Below are 14,161 nucleotides of genomic sequence, written 5' to 3' on the forward strand. Positions count from 1 at the left end.
TGCCACAGCTCGCCTTTGGAAGCAAGTGCCGGAGGCAAAGGGTTGTGGAGGGCTCTGGGAGCGGGGCTCTGACTGTGGCTGAGTCACTATGTAATTGGATCACACCCTTGCTCCATAGCCCTCGATGGCTCCCCACTGCCTCAGGACAAAGTCCTAAAGACTTCAACCAGACCCAGCCTACAACCAAAGCCGGCCCCTCTGCCATGCTTCCTGCAGAGCAACCTCATCAGATTGGAGCATGTGCTTGAGTAACAAGGCCCCTCCTCCCCTCTCTTCCCCTCCCCTCTGTCCTTTTCCTCTTTCCCCCTCCCTTCCCCTCCCCTTCTCCCCTCTCCTTCCTTCCCCTCCCCCTCCTCTCCCATCCTCCCCTCTCCTCTCCTCCTCTCCTCCCTCTCCTCTCCACTCAAGTCCCTTCTGCCCGGGGTTTTGTGGCCGATTACTTTCAGATTTGCAGGGAAGTTAGAGACAGTCAGGAGTTCCCATACGCCCTCACTCGGACCCCCTCACCTAGCATCCGCATTACCCTGGCTGTGCCCCATGTGCCAAACCCTAGGCCTCCTTGGCTGCCCCCAGTCCCTTTTCTGTCCCCGGGGCCTAAGGAGGGTACTGTTGGGTCGTTAGGAAAGTCATGGCAGATATTTCTGTGTTTCTCTATGAAAAACGGGTCAAGACGTTCCCGACCACCCAACGGACGCATCTGGTCCTCGGCCTCCTGACTGCCCGCTCGGCTGTAGCCTCCTCGGCTTCCTCGTTCCAGGGACCTGCGCAGTCTTGAAGCCCTCCAGCCAGGCACCTTGCAGACTGCCCTCCTGACTGCCCGCTCGGCTGTAGCCTCCTCGGCTTCCTCGTCCCAGGGACCTGCGCAGTCTTGAAGCTCTCCGGCCAGGCACCTGACAGACTGCCCTCAGTCTGCGTTTGCTTGGTGGCCCTCCTTCTTGTCTGGGGCTGTGGGCTCTGGAGCTGGCGGCCGCCCGTCCGTCTGGGCACGTGGGGCAGCTCGACCTGGAGCAGGCAAGTTGGGCAGGTTCCTCCCACTTCCCTCCACCCCTCCCGCCCATCTCCTTCCCCTGCTCCCCGCAGCCTCCCCGCCCTGCCCATCCTCACCAAGTCCAGCCCACCCTGGCGTGCTGGGTGGGCAGACAGTGGTTATTTGGAGTTCTTTAAAGACTTGTCCCTCCCCTCCCACGTATCTGCCCCGTCCTCCGGGCAAGCAGTTCACACTCATGGCGGTCCACCGCAAATGTGGGCCCAGTCTGGTGCCCTGTCCCTTGTGTGCCCAACCTCAGCCACCGGGGCTGTCTGGCGGCCCTGGCCTTCGGCTGCCCTCATCTTCCGTTTATGGCCCCTCCTCACTTTCTGGCCCTGCCAGGTGCCCTGAACCAGCCGCCCTCCAGGTTCCTGTCCGCTTCACTGGAGAGTGGTATTTAGAAGCCAGAGTCAGAGTGCTCACCCCTGCTGAGGTGAGGCCTGTGCTTCTAAATTGTGAAATACACCAGCACACGGAGGGCGCCCTGTGCGTGCACGGTTTACCGTGGTCACGAGGAGCCCGGTCTGTCCAGCATCCGCCGTGCTCTTTCCTCTCTTCCTCCCCAAACCTCCCCTTGACTGGCAGAGCCAGGACCAGGGACCCCTCGTGTTCATCCTGTCCTGATTGAGGCTAATAGTGTCTGTGGTACTGGGCCAGCAGCTGCAGGACAGCTGACACCATCCTACCACCCGGGAGAGAACTCTCTAAGCTCCGAGTGGCTGGGGTATAAGGTGTGCTCTCTAAACGCATGCCGCGCTCACTGCCAAGTTGCCACGGGCACACGGAATGCGGTGGGGGGTACCAGGCACTAGGGGCTGATCCTAAGTGTCCGAGCGTGGTTTGAATCCACAACATGTCAGGCACCTGCGAGTGCATGCCAGAGTCCTGAGGGGATGGAGAAACGGGAGAGAGGGTTAGGGTGACCATGCCTCCGGGAGGGCCCTTTCTCTGCCTTGCTCTCTCTGGTGAGCACGCAAGCCCTCTGGCAACTAAAAACAGGAGATAACCTAAATTGGGATGATTTGATACAAAAAAGAATATGAGATGTCTCATTGACAAATTTTATATTAATTACATGTTGAAAGGATATTTTGGAAATGTTGAGTTAAATACAATATATTATTATTATTAAATTTTCTTTATTATTTTTCTTTAATTTGACTAGAGAGAGACAGAGAGGAGAGAGAGTGAGAAAGCAAGCTGGTCTGGAACTCAAACATGGCTGGCCGTGTGGGAGTCCGGCGCTTTAACCAGCAACCACCAGCTGGCCCCGATACAACACACTATTAACATTAATTCCTCTTGTTTCTCTTTATTGTCAGAGACCATATTTGCTTGCAAGAGAGAGCGAGCAAGTGAGAACACCCCGGCCCGTGATCACACAGCAATCTTTTTCTTTTTTTCTCTTTAGTTTGCTACGAGGTGCATGTGCCCACTAGCGGGGAAGGGGGAGTCACCCCTTGTGGGGATGGCCAAGCTACCTTCCCTTCTCCATTCTCCTCTCAGGATTTGGGGCATGTATCATGTTTTTCAAACCGCTATGTGGGATCCATGCCACCTGTTGGCCGCAGCAATCCTCCCTCCGTTTCTCTGCCCTGTCGAGGTTCGGGGCATGCGTACCCATACACTGGGCCTGCTTTACAAGTTGCTGGCACTGAGATTTGAACTGCAGTCAGCCATGTGGGATCCGGCTTCCTATGCATTGAGCTTGATCAGTGTGCTACAGAGCCGGCCCTCTTTTCCCTTCTTATTTTGATGGTTACCAGAAATGTTTCAGTCACACGTGTGGCTTGCGTTAGCTCTTGGACGGAGGTACCTCATAGTGAGCTCCTGGCGACCAGGTGACTGTTAGCACCTGGTGGGTTTGGGGGGTCTTACTCCTGTTACAGAGTGTGCGTGTGTGTGTGTGTGTGTGTGTGTGTGTGTGTGTGTAAGCAGGCAGAGAGAGGAGCACTGCTGACAGGACCCCTACCCCAGCCCTCCAGCCCTCAGGACCTTGGGCACTCGCACACACAACCGGGCACCTTTCAGGCCAATAGGGCGGGGTTCTGGACCCACACCAGCCAGGTGGCCTCTCTGCAGCTCAGGAAGCTGCCCCTGCACCTCTGAGGTCCCAGAGCTAACCCTATCCCCGCCCATTACAGAAGCTGCTCTGGCTCTTGCTCTAAATGGACAGTGGTGGGTGGCCACCTCAATGGTACTTAGAGTCCGTGGGGTGATGGAACAATCTTATTTAAAATATCAACATTTATGATATATAAGAAAGCACATCCTTGGAAACGATTTACACTCAGATGAATCTTTTAGTTGTCAGCTTAAAAAGGGGCAGCTGGACCAGCCCTGTGGGGCAGTGGTAAGCACAGTGCTTCAGGAGCTGGAGCCCACATGGCCCATCACAGTTCAAATCCCAGCCCCGGTGGCTCGCACACCAGTGCATGTGTGTGCGTGCCCTGATGGGTGGAGAGAGGGAGGAGGGGCTGTGGCATGACCACACCCTGCTGCAGGGTGCTCTCCCGCTCTTTCTGGATAGTACACACAACCTGTGGCAATCAAAGGAGTACCAGGGCGGGTCTCCCATACCTTATCCCCGCAGGTCACCCTCTGTCCTCCCCTCCCTGGTCTCTCTCCTGCTGGGCTGATTCGGTGGGGGACATCTATGGCGCCTGCCCTCTGGCTTCAGCTTCGGTTTGGCCAATGGGGGAGGCAGGGCAGGGTGCATGCTTCTGTCTCCTCTGTGAGGTCTAGGAAGGCCAGCCCTGTGGCTGCATGGGAGGCTGGTGCTCCTGCCCTGTGCCCAGCTTCCTGTGTGCTTCCCTAACCCTGACCTCATGTCCAGAGTGGTCCCTTTGTGTAACCAGCTCCTCAAATTGTCCTTCTGTGTGCATGCCATGCATGGCCCCGTGGAAGGAACCCTCACAGATGCAGAGGGGCGAGTTTCGGAAATGTGCCAGTGCGTACAGAGGCACAGGCCGGAAGACTGCTGAGCGGACCGTGACTTGGATGTCAGCGGCACCGCGGTCAGTGCCCCGCAGAAGGCGAACCTCGGGGAGGCCTCCCTTTTCCATAGCAAGCAATGGAGAGACGGACACACAGACACTAAAGGGCAAGGCAGAGAGAACAGTGTGCCTTCCCAAAGACAGAAGTGTGAGCACACCGACGTGGCCTGGAGAGTTGGAGAGGCTTCGGAGAAGAGGCCATCAGAGCAGCCTGGAAGGGCAGCATGAACGGAGCCCGAGCTCTGAGGGCTGCAGGGAGGCTGTTGAGTCATGACCAGGCATTCATAAGGTAGTTGGAAAGAGTAAAGAGCAAAGGAAACGTGTAAATATGATTAACCAGGGTAAAGCTTAGATATGGAAAATGCATGAAAGACAAACTGCAATGTGAATGACTTCCTGGGAGAGGGTCATCGCAGCTGACTGCAGATAACGCCCGGCAGGCAGTGGGGACAGACACAGCGATGGGGAAGGCCGGGAGGCGGCACTTCTCAGAGGGACCGCCAACCTAGCAGAAAAGCCGTGTCATTACTAATCAGGGCCGTGCAGAGACAGCGATTAGATACCACCTCCGGTGAGCAGTGTGGGACAGTGGAGAGACCTGGCACACCACGAAAACCAGGTGACTAAGGTGGTACCGCCAGCAACGGCCAAAGTCACCAAGGTGTGGTGACTTAAATGACTTGCCCAGGGCACGCAGCTGAGGAGCTGTGGAGAGCGTCCACACCCAGACAGCCATGCGCCGAGTCCTCCTATTCACACGTTCTGCTTTCCTGAATTCCTACTATAATGGAGCTCACATTCCAGTGGGGGAAGACAGCAATAAAAATGTATCAGATACGGGGCCAGCTGGCATGGCGGTTAAGGTGCTAGGCTCCCACATGGCTGACTGCAGTTCGGGTCTCAAATCTGGTGGCTTCAAACTCCTGACAGGCGCATGTGCATGCGTGCTCAAGATCCCAGGAGGGGAATGGAGCAGGATCACCCCACTCGGGGTGATTTCTCGTTTTCCCTCTCTCTGTCTCTCTGGTGAGCTCATGCATTCTATGACAAAAAACAAAAACAAAAACAAAAACACAAACACAACTTAAAAAAATCAGGTATTAAAAAATACGCATATCAACAGTGAAAGAGTCCTGGAGAATACGAGGGAGAGATGGACGGGCTATTGCATATAAAGTAGAGTGGTTATGGGGCCAGCAGGTGCTGTGGTTAAGGTGCAGGATCCCACAGGGCTGACCACGATTTGAGTCTGGACCTGACCACTTGAAAATCATGTTGGCCATGTATGCGTGCATGTGTGCCCTAAATCTCAAGAGCAGAATGGAGAAGGAACTGCAGTGTGGCCATCCCCCAGGGAGGGGCAGTGATTTCTCACTTTCTCTCTGTCTCTCTTTCTCTGGTGAGCACATGTGCCCTATGGCAACAACCAAAAAATTTTTAAAAATTAAAAATAAAGTAGACTGATCCAGGGATTCGCCACACTGAGAGATAATTTTTTTAAATGATTTTTTTGCCATAGAGTGCACGCGCTCGCTGAAGAGAGACAGTGAGAAGGAAGGTGAGATATCACCTCCCAGAGGGGGGGTTTGGCCATGCCACAATCTTTTCTCTGCATTTTCTTGGGATTTGGGACATGTGGCTTGAAACTCCTGACAGGTGCCATGTGCATGTGTGCTCAAGATCCCGGGAGGGGAATGGAGCAGGATCACCCCACTGGGGGTACCTAATGTGATTTTCTCTCTCTCTCTCTGTCTCTCTCTCTCTTTTTTTTTTTTTCTGGACAGAGAGGGAAAATGAGAAAGCAAGCTGCCGGCTCTTGAACTGTAGTCAGCCATGTGGGAGCTCAGTGCCCCAACCACCATTCCACCTGCTGGCCCCCCCAGTGTCATGTTCTAGCCACCAGGTCCGGTACTTGAACCACAGTCTGCCATATCGGAGTCCAGCACCTTAACTGCCATGCCACCTGCTGGCCGTGATAGAAAACATGTGTGCAAAGACCCCAAGGAGGTGAAAGAGGAAACTGGCAGGCATCTGGGGTTACTGCATCTGGGGCAGAGGACACAGCGGGGGCAGAGGCTCTGTCTGATGGGAGTAACCCGGGATGTTCGAGGAGTACACAGCAAGGAGACCAGGGTGGCTGAGCAGAAGAGTAAGGGGGAGTCAGAGACGAGGCCAGAGAGAGTGGGCTGGATGGGGGCCTTGTAGGTCATGAGGACCTTGGGGAGGGTCTGGGCAGGGGTGACGTTTATGACTTAGACTTCGAAGGGATTCCCTGGCTGCTGTGTTGAGATGATGGTCTGGACAAGAAATGGCACTGGCTTTGACCAGAGTGTTAGCAGTAGGAGTGCTAAGAAGTGTTTGAATTCTGAATATATATCTCTTCATCTCTCTCTCTTTTTAATTGCTGGAGGGTGTGTGCACTCACCAAAGAGAAAAGCAGGGAGGAAGAGAGAAAGGGAGAAAGCAACCCCAATGGGATGTGGTCACCCTGCACCCTCTTCTCCATTTCTTCATCTTGTTTGGATTTGGGGCATGCATGCACACATGCTTACTGCGTTTTTCAAGGCACCAGGGCCAGGATTCGAACTATGGTTAGCCATGTGGGATTTGGCTGTCTTTACCACTAGCTTATGGAGCCAACCTGGATATATTTTGAAGACTGAATTGACTCTGTTTGCAGAGGATTGACTTGTAAGAGAAAAGGAGTCTTGGATGACTCATATTTTGGCCTAAGTGGGAAGTGGAGTGGCTGTTTCTTGGATGTAGAAGACAATGGGAGACTCAGATTTGGGAAGGGACTGGAAAGATCTGGGGTTCAGTTTGAACATAATGGCTTGGGCTGTCTGCTGAACAACCAGCGTGCTGAGTGTTCTGTTGGATGTGGGAGTCTAGAATTTAGAGCAGAGACTTGAGCTGGAGCTATAAGCCATCATCATCTATTATAGGAGGCATATGAAAGGTGAGGTCGCCAGACAAATGAATGTAGACAGAGCAGAGAAAAGCTGAGAACCGAACTTTGGGCCACTGACATTTAGAGCTTGTGGCCGAGGAGGAAGAAAAGAACAAGGGGGTCCCAGCAGAGACCAAGAAGAACCAGCAGGTGAGGTGGGAGGGAAGCGGGAGCATGCAGGACCTCTTAGGCTAACTGAAGAGTGCTTATTGGTGGGGCAGGTGGTCAAATAGGTTGAAGACTACCGGGCCGGCTGTTGGCCCTGGTAGTTAAGGAGTGTAGATCCCACTTGGTCAACTGAGTGGTTCAAGTACTGAACCCCATGGCTTGAGAAACATACCAGGCATGTGTGTGTGTATGGGCCCAAAATCTTGAGAGGAGAATAGAGGAGAAGGAATTGCAGTGTGGCCCTCCCTCAGGGGTACTTTCTTACTTCTCCTCTCTCTGTCTTTCTCTGTGTCTATAGTGAGTACACATGCTCTATCACAAAGAAAAGAAGATGAGTAAGACGACCATTTGATTAGACAATATGGTGGTCCTTGGGGACAGGGACAAGATCTGTGTAAGTATAATATATTCAGCTCAAAGCCTGAGTCAAAGGAATGGGAGGAGAAAAAGAATACAGCCAGTGTAGACAACTCTGTTTGAGTCTTTAGAAGTGCTGGAAGGAAGTGTGGGGTGAAGAGATGTGTGTTGTCAACATAGCACTTGACACTCATGGCAGAAGTTGTCTGGAGCTGGAGGAAGGAAGGGGAACATCATTGGTGGTTCTAAGGATTTAAAAATTTGATAGGACACTATAAACATCTGTAAAACCCATCAAAAGAAAAATATATATTAAAAGCAAATATAACAAGTGAAAAAATTGAGTGTTTGCTATATCATCTTTATACTTTTAACTTTTTCTTTTGGAGAGGTTTTTTGCTATAAGGCGTGTGCGCTCGCCAGAAAGAGAGAGACAGAGAGAGACAGAAAGTGAGAAATCACCCCCCAGGGGGGATGGCCATACCATAATCCCTTCTCCTCCATTCTCTTCTCGGGATCTTGGGCACGCACACACATTCCCAGTGCGAGTTTAAGCCATGGGGTCCAGGACTCGAACCGCGGTTGACTACATGGGGGTCTAGCGACATAGCCAGTACACCAACTGCTGGTCCTTATACTTTTAACTTTCTAAGTAAATAATTATGGGTAGGGCTAGGTTGGGGCACAGCTCTAACTGGACTCATATGGTAAAGGTCCTGGTTTCCCATCCCAGAATCCCCTTGGGATGCTGGGCATCTCATTTCCTTATTGCATTGCCAACAGAAATAAATATAGACATTTAAAAAACAGTAACTAAGGAGAGAAAAGCTGGTGAGCCAGAACTGGGAAGACCTGTCCCTCAGTGAGAGTCCCAGGACCTCCCTATACACAGGGTGCACGCGTGTGCCTGGATCTGGGCTCGCTGCCGCCCAGAATCCGTGATGTTAAGGCTCTGCTGGGATGCCTTTCTCCTGCTCCATCTCTACAGAAGAAATACATAAACTTTGAAAAAAAAAAAAAAAAGGTCTTTTGCTCTCACGTTAATGGGAGGCTACCACTACCCGCGTGGAAAACGTCTGCTTGTCTCCAGAGCTGAGCACCAGCATGTCTGTGGCACCACCCGACCGCTTGCAGACTGCTGGTCCATGCAGGGAGTGGTGGTCAGTCAGCTCCACAGTGAGTGCACCGGCAGACCCAGCCCCTCAGCCTGGAGCACGCCATCACCTGCGCCTGTTACCAATCATGCTTTGGGTACAGAAGAGCCCCTCTGTGAGGACAGTTCTGCAGCAGATTTCAGCATGTAAGGGGAGTGTGATCTCCTGGAGTGAGACCTGTGCACGGGATTCTGCCTGTGCATGAGCTCCAGGTACCTCACGTTACTGCAGCTGGAACAACTTCAAGTTCCCTGGGGGCGGACTCAACCCAGGAGAAGATGAGGCTGAAATGCTTAATGGCAGAGATGCTGGGTCACCAAGATGGAGTCCTGCAGGACTGGGTCATTGATGACGGCGCTGGTAACTGGTGGAGACCGAATCTTGAACCTGCTCAGTACCCATATGTTCCTGGACATGTTACAAAGCCGAAGGAACATAAGACGTTGTTTCTGGTTCAATCTCAAGAGAAGGCCTTGTTTGCAATCCCTAAGAATAACAAACTGGGACCAGCAGTTGGCGTAATGGCTATGTCGCTGGACTCCCATGTGGTTGACCATGGTTCAAGTCCCGGACCTGGTGGCCTAAACTCACGACAGGCGCGTGTGTGTGCGTGCCCGAGATCCTAAGAGGAGAATGGAGGAGAAGGGATTGCAGCGTAGCCATCCCCCCTGGGGGGGGGGTGATTTCTCTCGCTTTCTGTCTCTCTGTCTCTCTCTGTCTTTCTGGCGAGCACACATGCCCTATAGCAAAAACCTCTCCCCCCCAAAAATTACAAACTGCTAGCTGCAGCGTTGTTCGAGTTGGATGACAACACACCAGGATATGGACCTGCCATGTCTAGTCCCTCAGCTGTTGAGCAGGTTCAATTTTATTTGCCGCTGAATTTCTGTGCAGTGGAGAAAAGCCGTCTCTGTGAGCACGGCTATGCAGTGTAGTGGGATAAACATGGTAGAAACTTTTTTTTACCTTTCCCTCAATCCCTAGTTGTCGCCTACTTTCTATTGTTTGAATAGTAAAGTTAACATGAAGGACTAGGGAGTGGTGAACAAATGTGATCATGTTTTGTTTACCTAGGGCTCTACTCACTTTCTTTGTACGTTAAAGAAAATGGATTTCTATTTGTATTTAAAAAAAAAATTTCATTAAACTTTTAAAAATTCATTTAAAAAAAGAATAAAAACTGTACCATATGTGATGAGTGAAAAGTACTACAGGAAAAGAGAAAAAGGAGTATAGCGAGGGGCTGGGGCTGGGGCTGGTGGCGCTGGCAGGAGTCAGGCAGAGGAAGCACCGTCCTAAATGTCACCATGTAGCAGGCCACATGGAGGGAGTTTGGTGGAACAGCTTGTCATGTAGCAGGCCACATGGAGGGAGTTTGGTGGAACAGCTTGTCATGTAGCAGGCCACATGGAGGGAGTTTGGTAGAACAGCTTGTCATGTAGCAGGCCACATGGAGGAGGTGAGGGAGTCAGCTCAGTGGGTATCTGGGGTCAGTGCTCCAGGAGGATTCGCAAGTGCTAAGGCCCCGAGGTAGATGAGTGCCTGGCTGTGTGGAGTCACCAGGAACCGTGGCTGGGAGAGACTGGAGAGGCCCGTGGGGCTGTGACATTATGATGAAAGAAGGAAATGAACTTGGCCCAAGTGCCAGCTGTGCGCCGGAATTACGCTTGACACACACCGGCTTTTCAGTCTCGGTGACCTTTCAATTCTTCGGGTAGTATGACCAACCTACCTTTGGAATGCAGGAGCAGATCAAGGGACAGAGATGAAGTCTGTCTTCCCCCATGCGTGGCCAGCAAGTGGCTGAGCAGACCCTTTCCTAGTGCCACGGACTCTTTGCCACATATCTGCTGGTGTCATAGTTAGAGCAACCCATGGAATTCCCAGAACCCGCAGTGAGAGGTGTCGAGGAGAGACTGAGGAGCAGACATGGCCTACGAGATGTCATCGGGTACCCTGGCATCTCGAGGCGGTCCTTGTCTGCAGAGGCAGGGTCTGCAGAGACATGGCCTCCCCAAGTCAGGAGCAAGGGGCTTGGGAAAGTTAAGAAACGAGGTTACCAGGGATGGACAGTGGCCCAGCAGTAACACCACACTGCGGGGCTGACCCACATGGGAAGGTTCTGGGTTCAGGTCTGGAAACCTCTCCGGGCATGGCGATGGTCTGAGCTGGCTGGTGTTGGGCGGTCACGGCACCAGGACCCTATTGGGAGTGCTGCCTTTGTCTCCTGTCTCTTTTACTCATGGAAGAAAATAATAAACAAACAGTGAGATTACAAATACTGCAGTGCATTTCGACTGATTACCTTTGATAAGATAATGATTTCAGAAGTGTCCAGGTCATAGCACGCAGTGGTGCTGTGTGGCAGGTCATCTCTCCGATGCGTGGTCTTCTCTCCATTGTGTGTCTGGGCTTTACCTGATCCTAACGTCGGGAGTCTACATTCGTGGCCCTCGACATGTGTAGAGAAAAACATGACGGCACGTATGCTGTATGCGATGCTTCCTGGAAATGCCGCGTGTACAGTATCTAATGCCTTCTTTTCTTTTCTTTTTTTCTTTTTTTTAGTGGAGGGGACTCCCTCTCGCCATAGGGCAGTGGGGGCTGGGGAGAGGCAGGGGTGGGGTAGGGTGAGACTGGCTCTGCCCCTGCCCAGGGGAAGCACCTCAGAGGGGAAATGGTGAAAGGGGGGAAGGGAAGAAAAAAGGAAAAAAAGAAGGAAGGGGAAAGGGGGTGGGGAAGAAAAAGTGAGACAGAGGTGCTGTTGTGTCTGAAGGCTAGGAAGGGAGGGGCCTAATGTCTTCTTTTTAAAAAGACTTGCTGGGACCAGCACATGATATAATGGTTATGTTGCTGGACTCCCACGTAGTTGACAGCTGTTCGAATCTGGACATGTGTGCGTATGTGCCTAAAATCCTGAGAGAAAAATGGAGAAGGGATTTTGGTGTGGCCATCCCCCTGGGGAGGGGGGGTGATTTCTTGCCTTCTGTCTCTCTGGTGAATGCATGTGCCTTACAGCTAAAATCTCTTTTTTTATAAAAAGAGTTTTGGTAAAGAGTGCATGCTCACCAGAGAGACAGAGAGAGGGGGGAGTGAGAAATCACCCTCCAGGGAGGATGGCCACACTGCGCTCCCTTTTCCTCCAGACTCTTCTCAGAATCTTGGGCCCAAATGCATATGTGTCTGGTGTGACTTTTAAGCCACCGGGTCTGGACTCAAATCACAACCACCCATGTGGGAATCCAGCTGCTTTTACCACCATGCCACCTGCTGGCCCCCCAAGCATGTTAAGTCGCCGGGTCTGGGACTCGAATCATACAGTTTGCCCTGTGGGATCCAGCCACCCTAACCACCGTGCCACCTGCTGGCCTGACAGCTCCATGCGGAGGTGTCATCGCTGTGCCTGTATGAAGGAAGACACTGCACAGGTCCCGGTTAACCTGCAGCCTTGTGACTAGGTGCTGTGGCTGTCCACGCTGAGAGGCCCCGTTTCCCCATGATTCACACAGGCTCCCTGGGGCTGGGCCTTGGCCACAGGCCGTCCCAGGTGGTTTCTCTCAAGGACTCCTTCCTGTTGTCGTAACCTTCTCCAGCACTGGGAGATCTCAGGACTGGTATTTCCTGGCCCTCATGGGATCTGCCATCTCCCAGGCTGACACCGACTCACTGCAGACTGGAGTGAGAGCGGAAGGAGGCAATCAGAGTGTGCCAGAGCACTGCCCTCCAGACTGGACTGGAGACAGGCTTGGGATCTGGCCCCAGGGCACCTGTGAAGTCCCTCCCATCCTTTCTGTCTCTTCTTTTATCTACACTGAACCTTTGTGTTTCAGAAGAGCACTGGACTCCGTTCCAATCTGCTTGCTAAGAGCTGTGTGATCCTGCTCGATGGCTTTCTGTTCTCGGCCTTGCTCTTTCACCTGCGATAGGGGACTAGGTAAGAGGCGCGGCTGGGACCCACCTGCCCTGACGGTCCCTTCACGTGCTCCCTGTGGTCCTCCCGGCACGGCTTGTGCTCTCCTTCATTCTGCTCAGGGATGACGCTGGCCCTGGCCCTCTGCGAGGGCTGTCCCAGGTAGCTGGACTGTCTGGACAATAAGAGGTACAGGGGATGCAGCTGAATTCTGGCACCTTGGTTACTGGCATGTCACCCTGCTATTACGTCCCTCCTCGTGGGAGGCTCGCGCTCCTGTAGGAGTGTGCTCAGTGAGTTGGCACACACTGACACCTGCACAACCTTGGCACCACTGCCCAGGGACCCTCGTTATAACCCCTCTGTGCACCCCCAGTCACCTCAGACCTCCCTCCCCGTGTTGCCAGCCCGTGGTGTGGTGCTAAGGCAGCTGGATCCCTTGACTGACATGCAGTTTAAGTCCTAGTGGCTTGAGGGACATGCCAGGCACGTGTGCACGTGTGCCCGACATCCTAGAAGGAGGCAGGAACGGAGGAGAAAGGCCATCGTGTGCTCACGCCCATGGGTGGGGAGTGCTTCCTCACTTTTCTTTGCTCTCCCTCTTTCTCTCCAGCAAGCACAGGTGCCCCCTAGCAAAATTTTTTTAAAAAGGTAATAAATCTCTGAAGGTGGGTCCCTGGCAACGATATTTTTCATTTAGGATAGAGCATGCATGTGCACGGGAAGCCTCATTATGCTACCCCCACTCCCAGGCCTTCCCACTTGTCAGGGCTCTGGGCACCGGCACATGCACACTGTGTCCACGCCACCGGCAACCTGTGGTTAGCTACACGGCTTCTGCCTCACAGCTGGTTTACTACTGCATGCACCACCAGGCTGGGCCAACAACCGCATTTGTGCAAAGCTTTGCGGTGGGTGATTCCCCTGTACAGCCGGGACCAATCCAATCTTACATTTTCAATCAACATTATAGGTTCAAGTCTCAGGTCTGCTGCTGCGGGTGGGCAAAAGCAGCTGAAGTGCCAGTGCCACCTGCCTGCAGATGTGGCCTTATTTGGACAGGGTCTCTGAGGAGCACTAGGGTAGATGAAGTTAGAAAGTAGACCCCTCCCCCTATTCAGTCTGACTAGTGTCCTTATGCTAGGGGCAAGTGGGCCCACAGACTGACACAGCAGGAGCTCCACGTGGAGCCCAGAGTTCAGCCACCACAGAGGGTGTCAGGGAGGCGTGGACAGCCTTCTCCTTCTCAGCCCTCTGCACCCACCACGCCAGCACCTCGGTGTCTGCCGTTCCTAACCTCTCGCACATCAGGCCTAACAAGCGGTCCCGGGCGGTCGCACCCCAGCCGCTTCCTCTTCTGCAGCCCCGGACCCCGGGCAATGCACAGCGCCTGCCGAGCTCACAGGGTTGCCCTGGTGGGCCTCGCGCTGCCTCTGGCTAGGGCGCCCCCGCTGCACCCTGCGGTGAGAAAGCCGGGCTCAGAGCCGTTAGGGAACCTGCTCTGGGTTGCAGGAAGACCAGTCCGACCACGCTGCGTCCTCTTCACAGTTACGGGCAGCTTCCGGAGGCCTAGGCGCTCTGCACACGCAGCGTCCAGCC

The 14,161-nt window shown here is 53.2% G+C and overlaps 1 long non-coding RNA gene and 1 pseudogene across 1 annotated transcript in view; both read left to right on the forward strand.

Annotated features, from left to right (window-relative positions):
- Positions 1–242, forward strand: part of LOC106735580 (uncharacterized) — a 35,824-nt gene extending 35,582 nt beyond the window's left edge. The window contains exon 3 of the long non-coding RNA XR_001370876.1: positions 119–242. This is a non-coding gene — a long non-coding RNA (uncharacterized LOC106735580). The remainder of the gene's footprint in view (positions 1–118) is intronic.
- Positions 243–6,975: 6,733 nt separating this feature from the next.
- Positions 6,976–9,534, forward strand: LOC102468338 (cleavage and polyadenylation specificity factor subunit 5-like; annotated as a pseudogene).
- The last annotated feature ends 4,627 nt before the right edge of the window (positions 9,535–14,161 follow it).

The sequence above is a fragment of the Tupaia chinensis genome, unplaced genomic scaffold (assembly GCF_000334495.1).
Source record: "Tupaia chinensis unplaced genomic scaffold, TupChi_1.0 Scaffold000445_1, whole genome shotgun sequence".
NCBI lineage: Eukaryota > Metazoa > Chordata > Mammalia > Scandentia > Tupaiidae > Tupaia > Tupaia belangeri.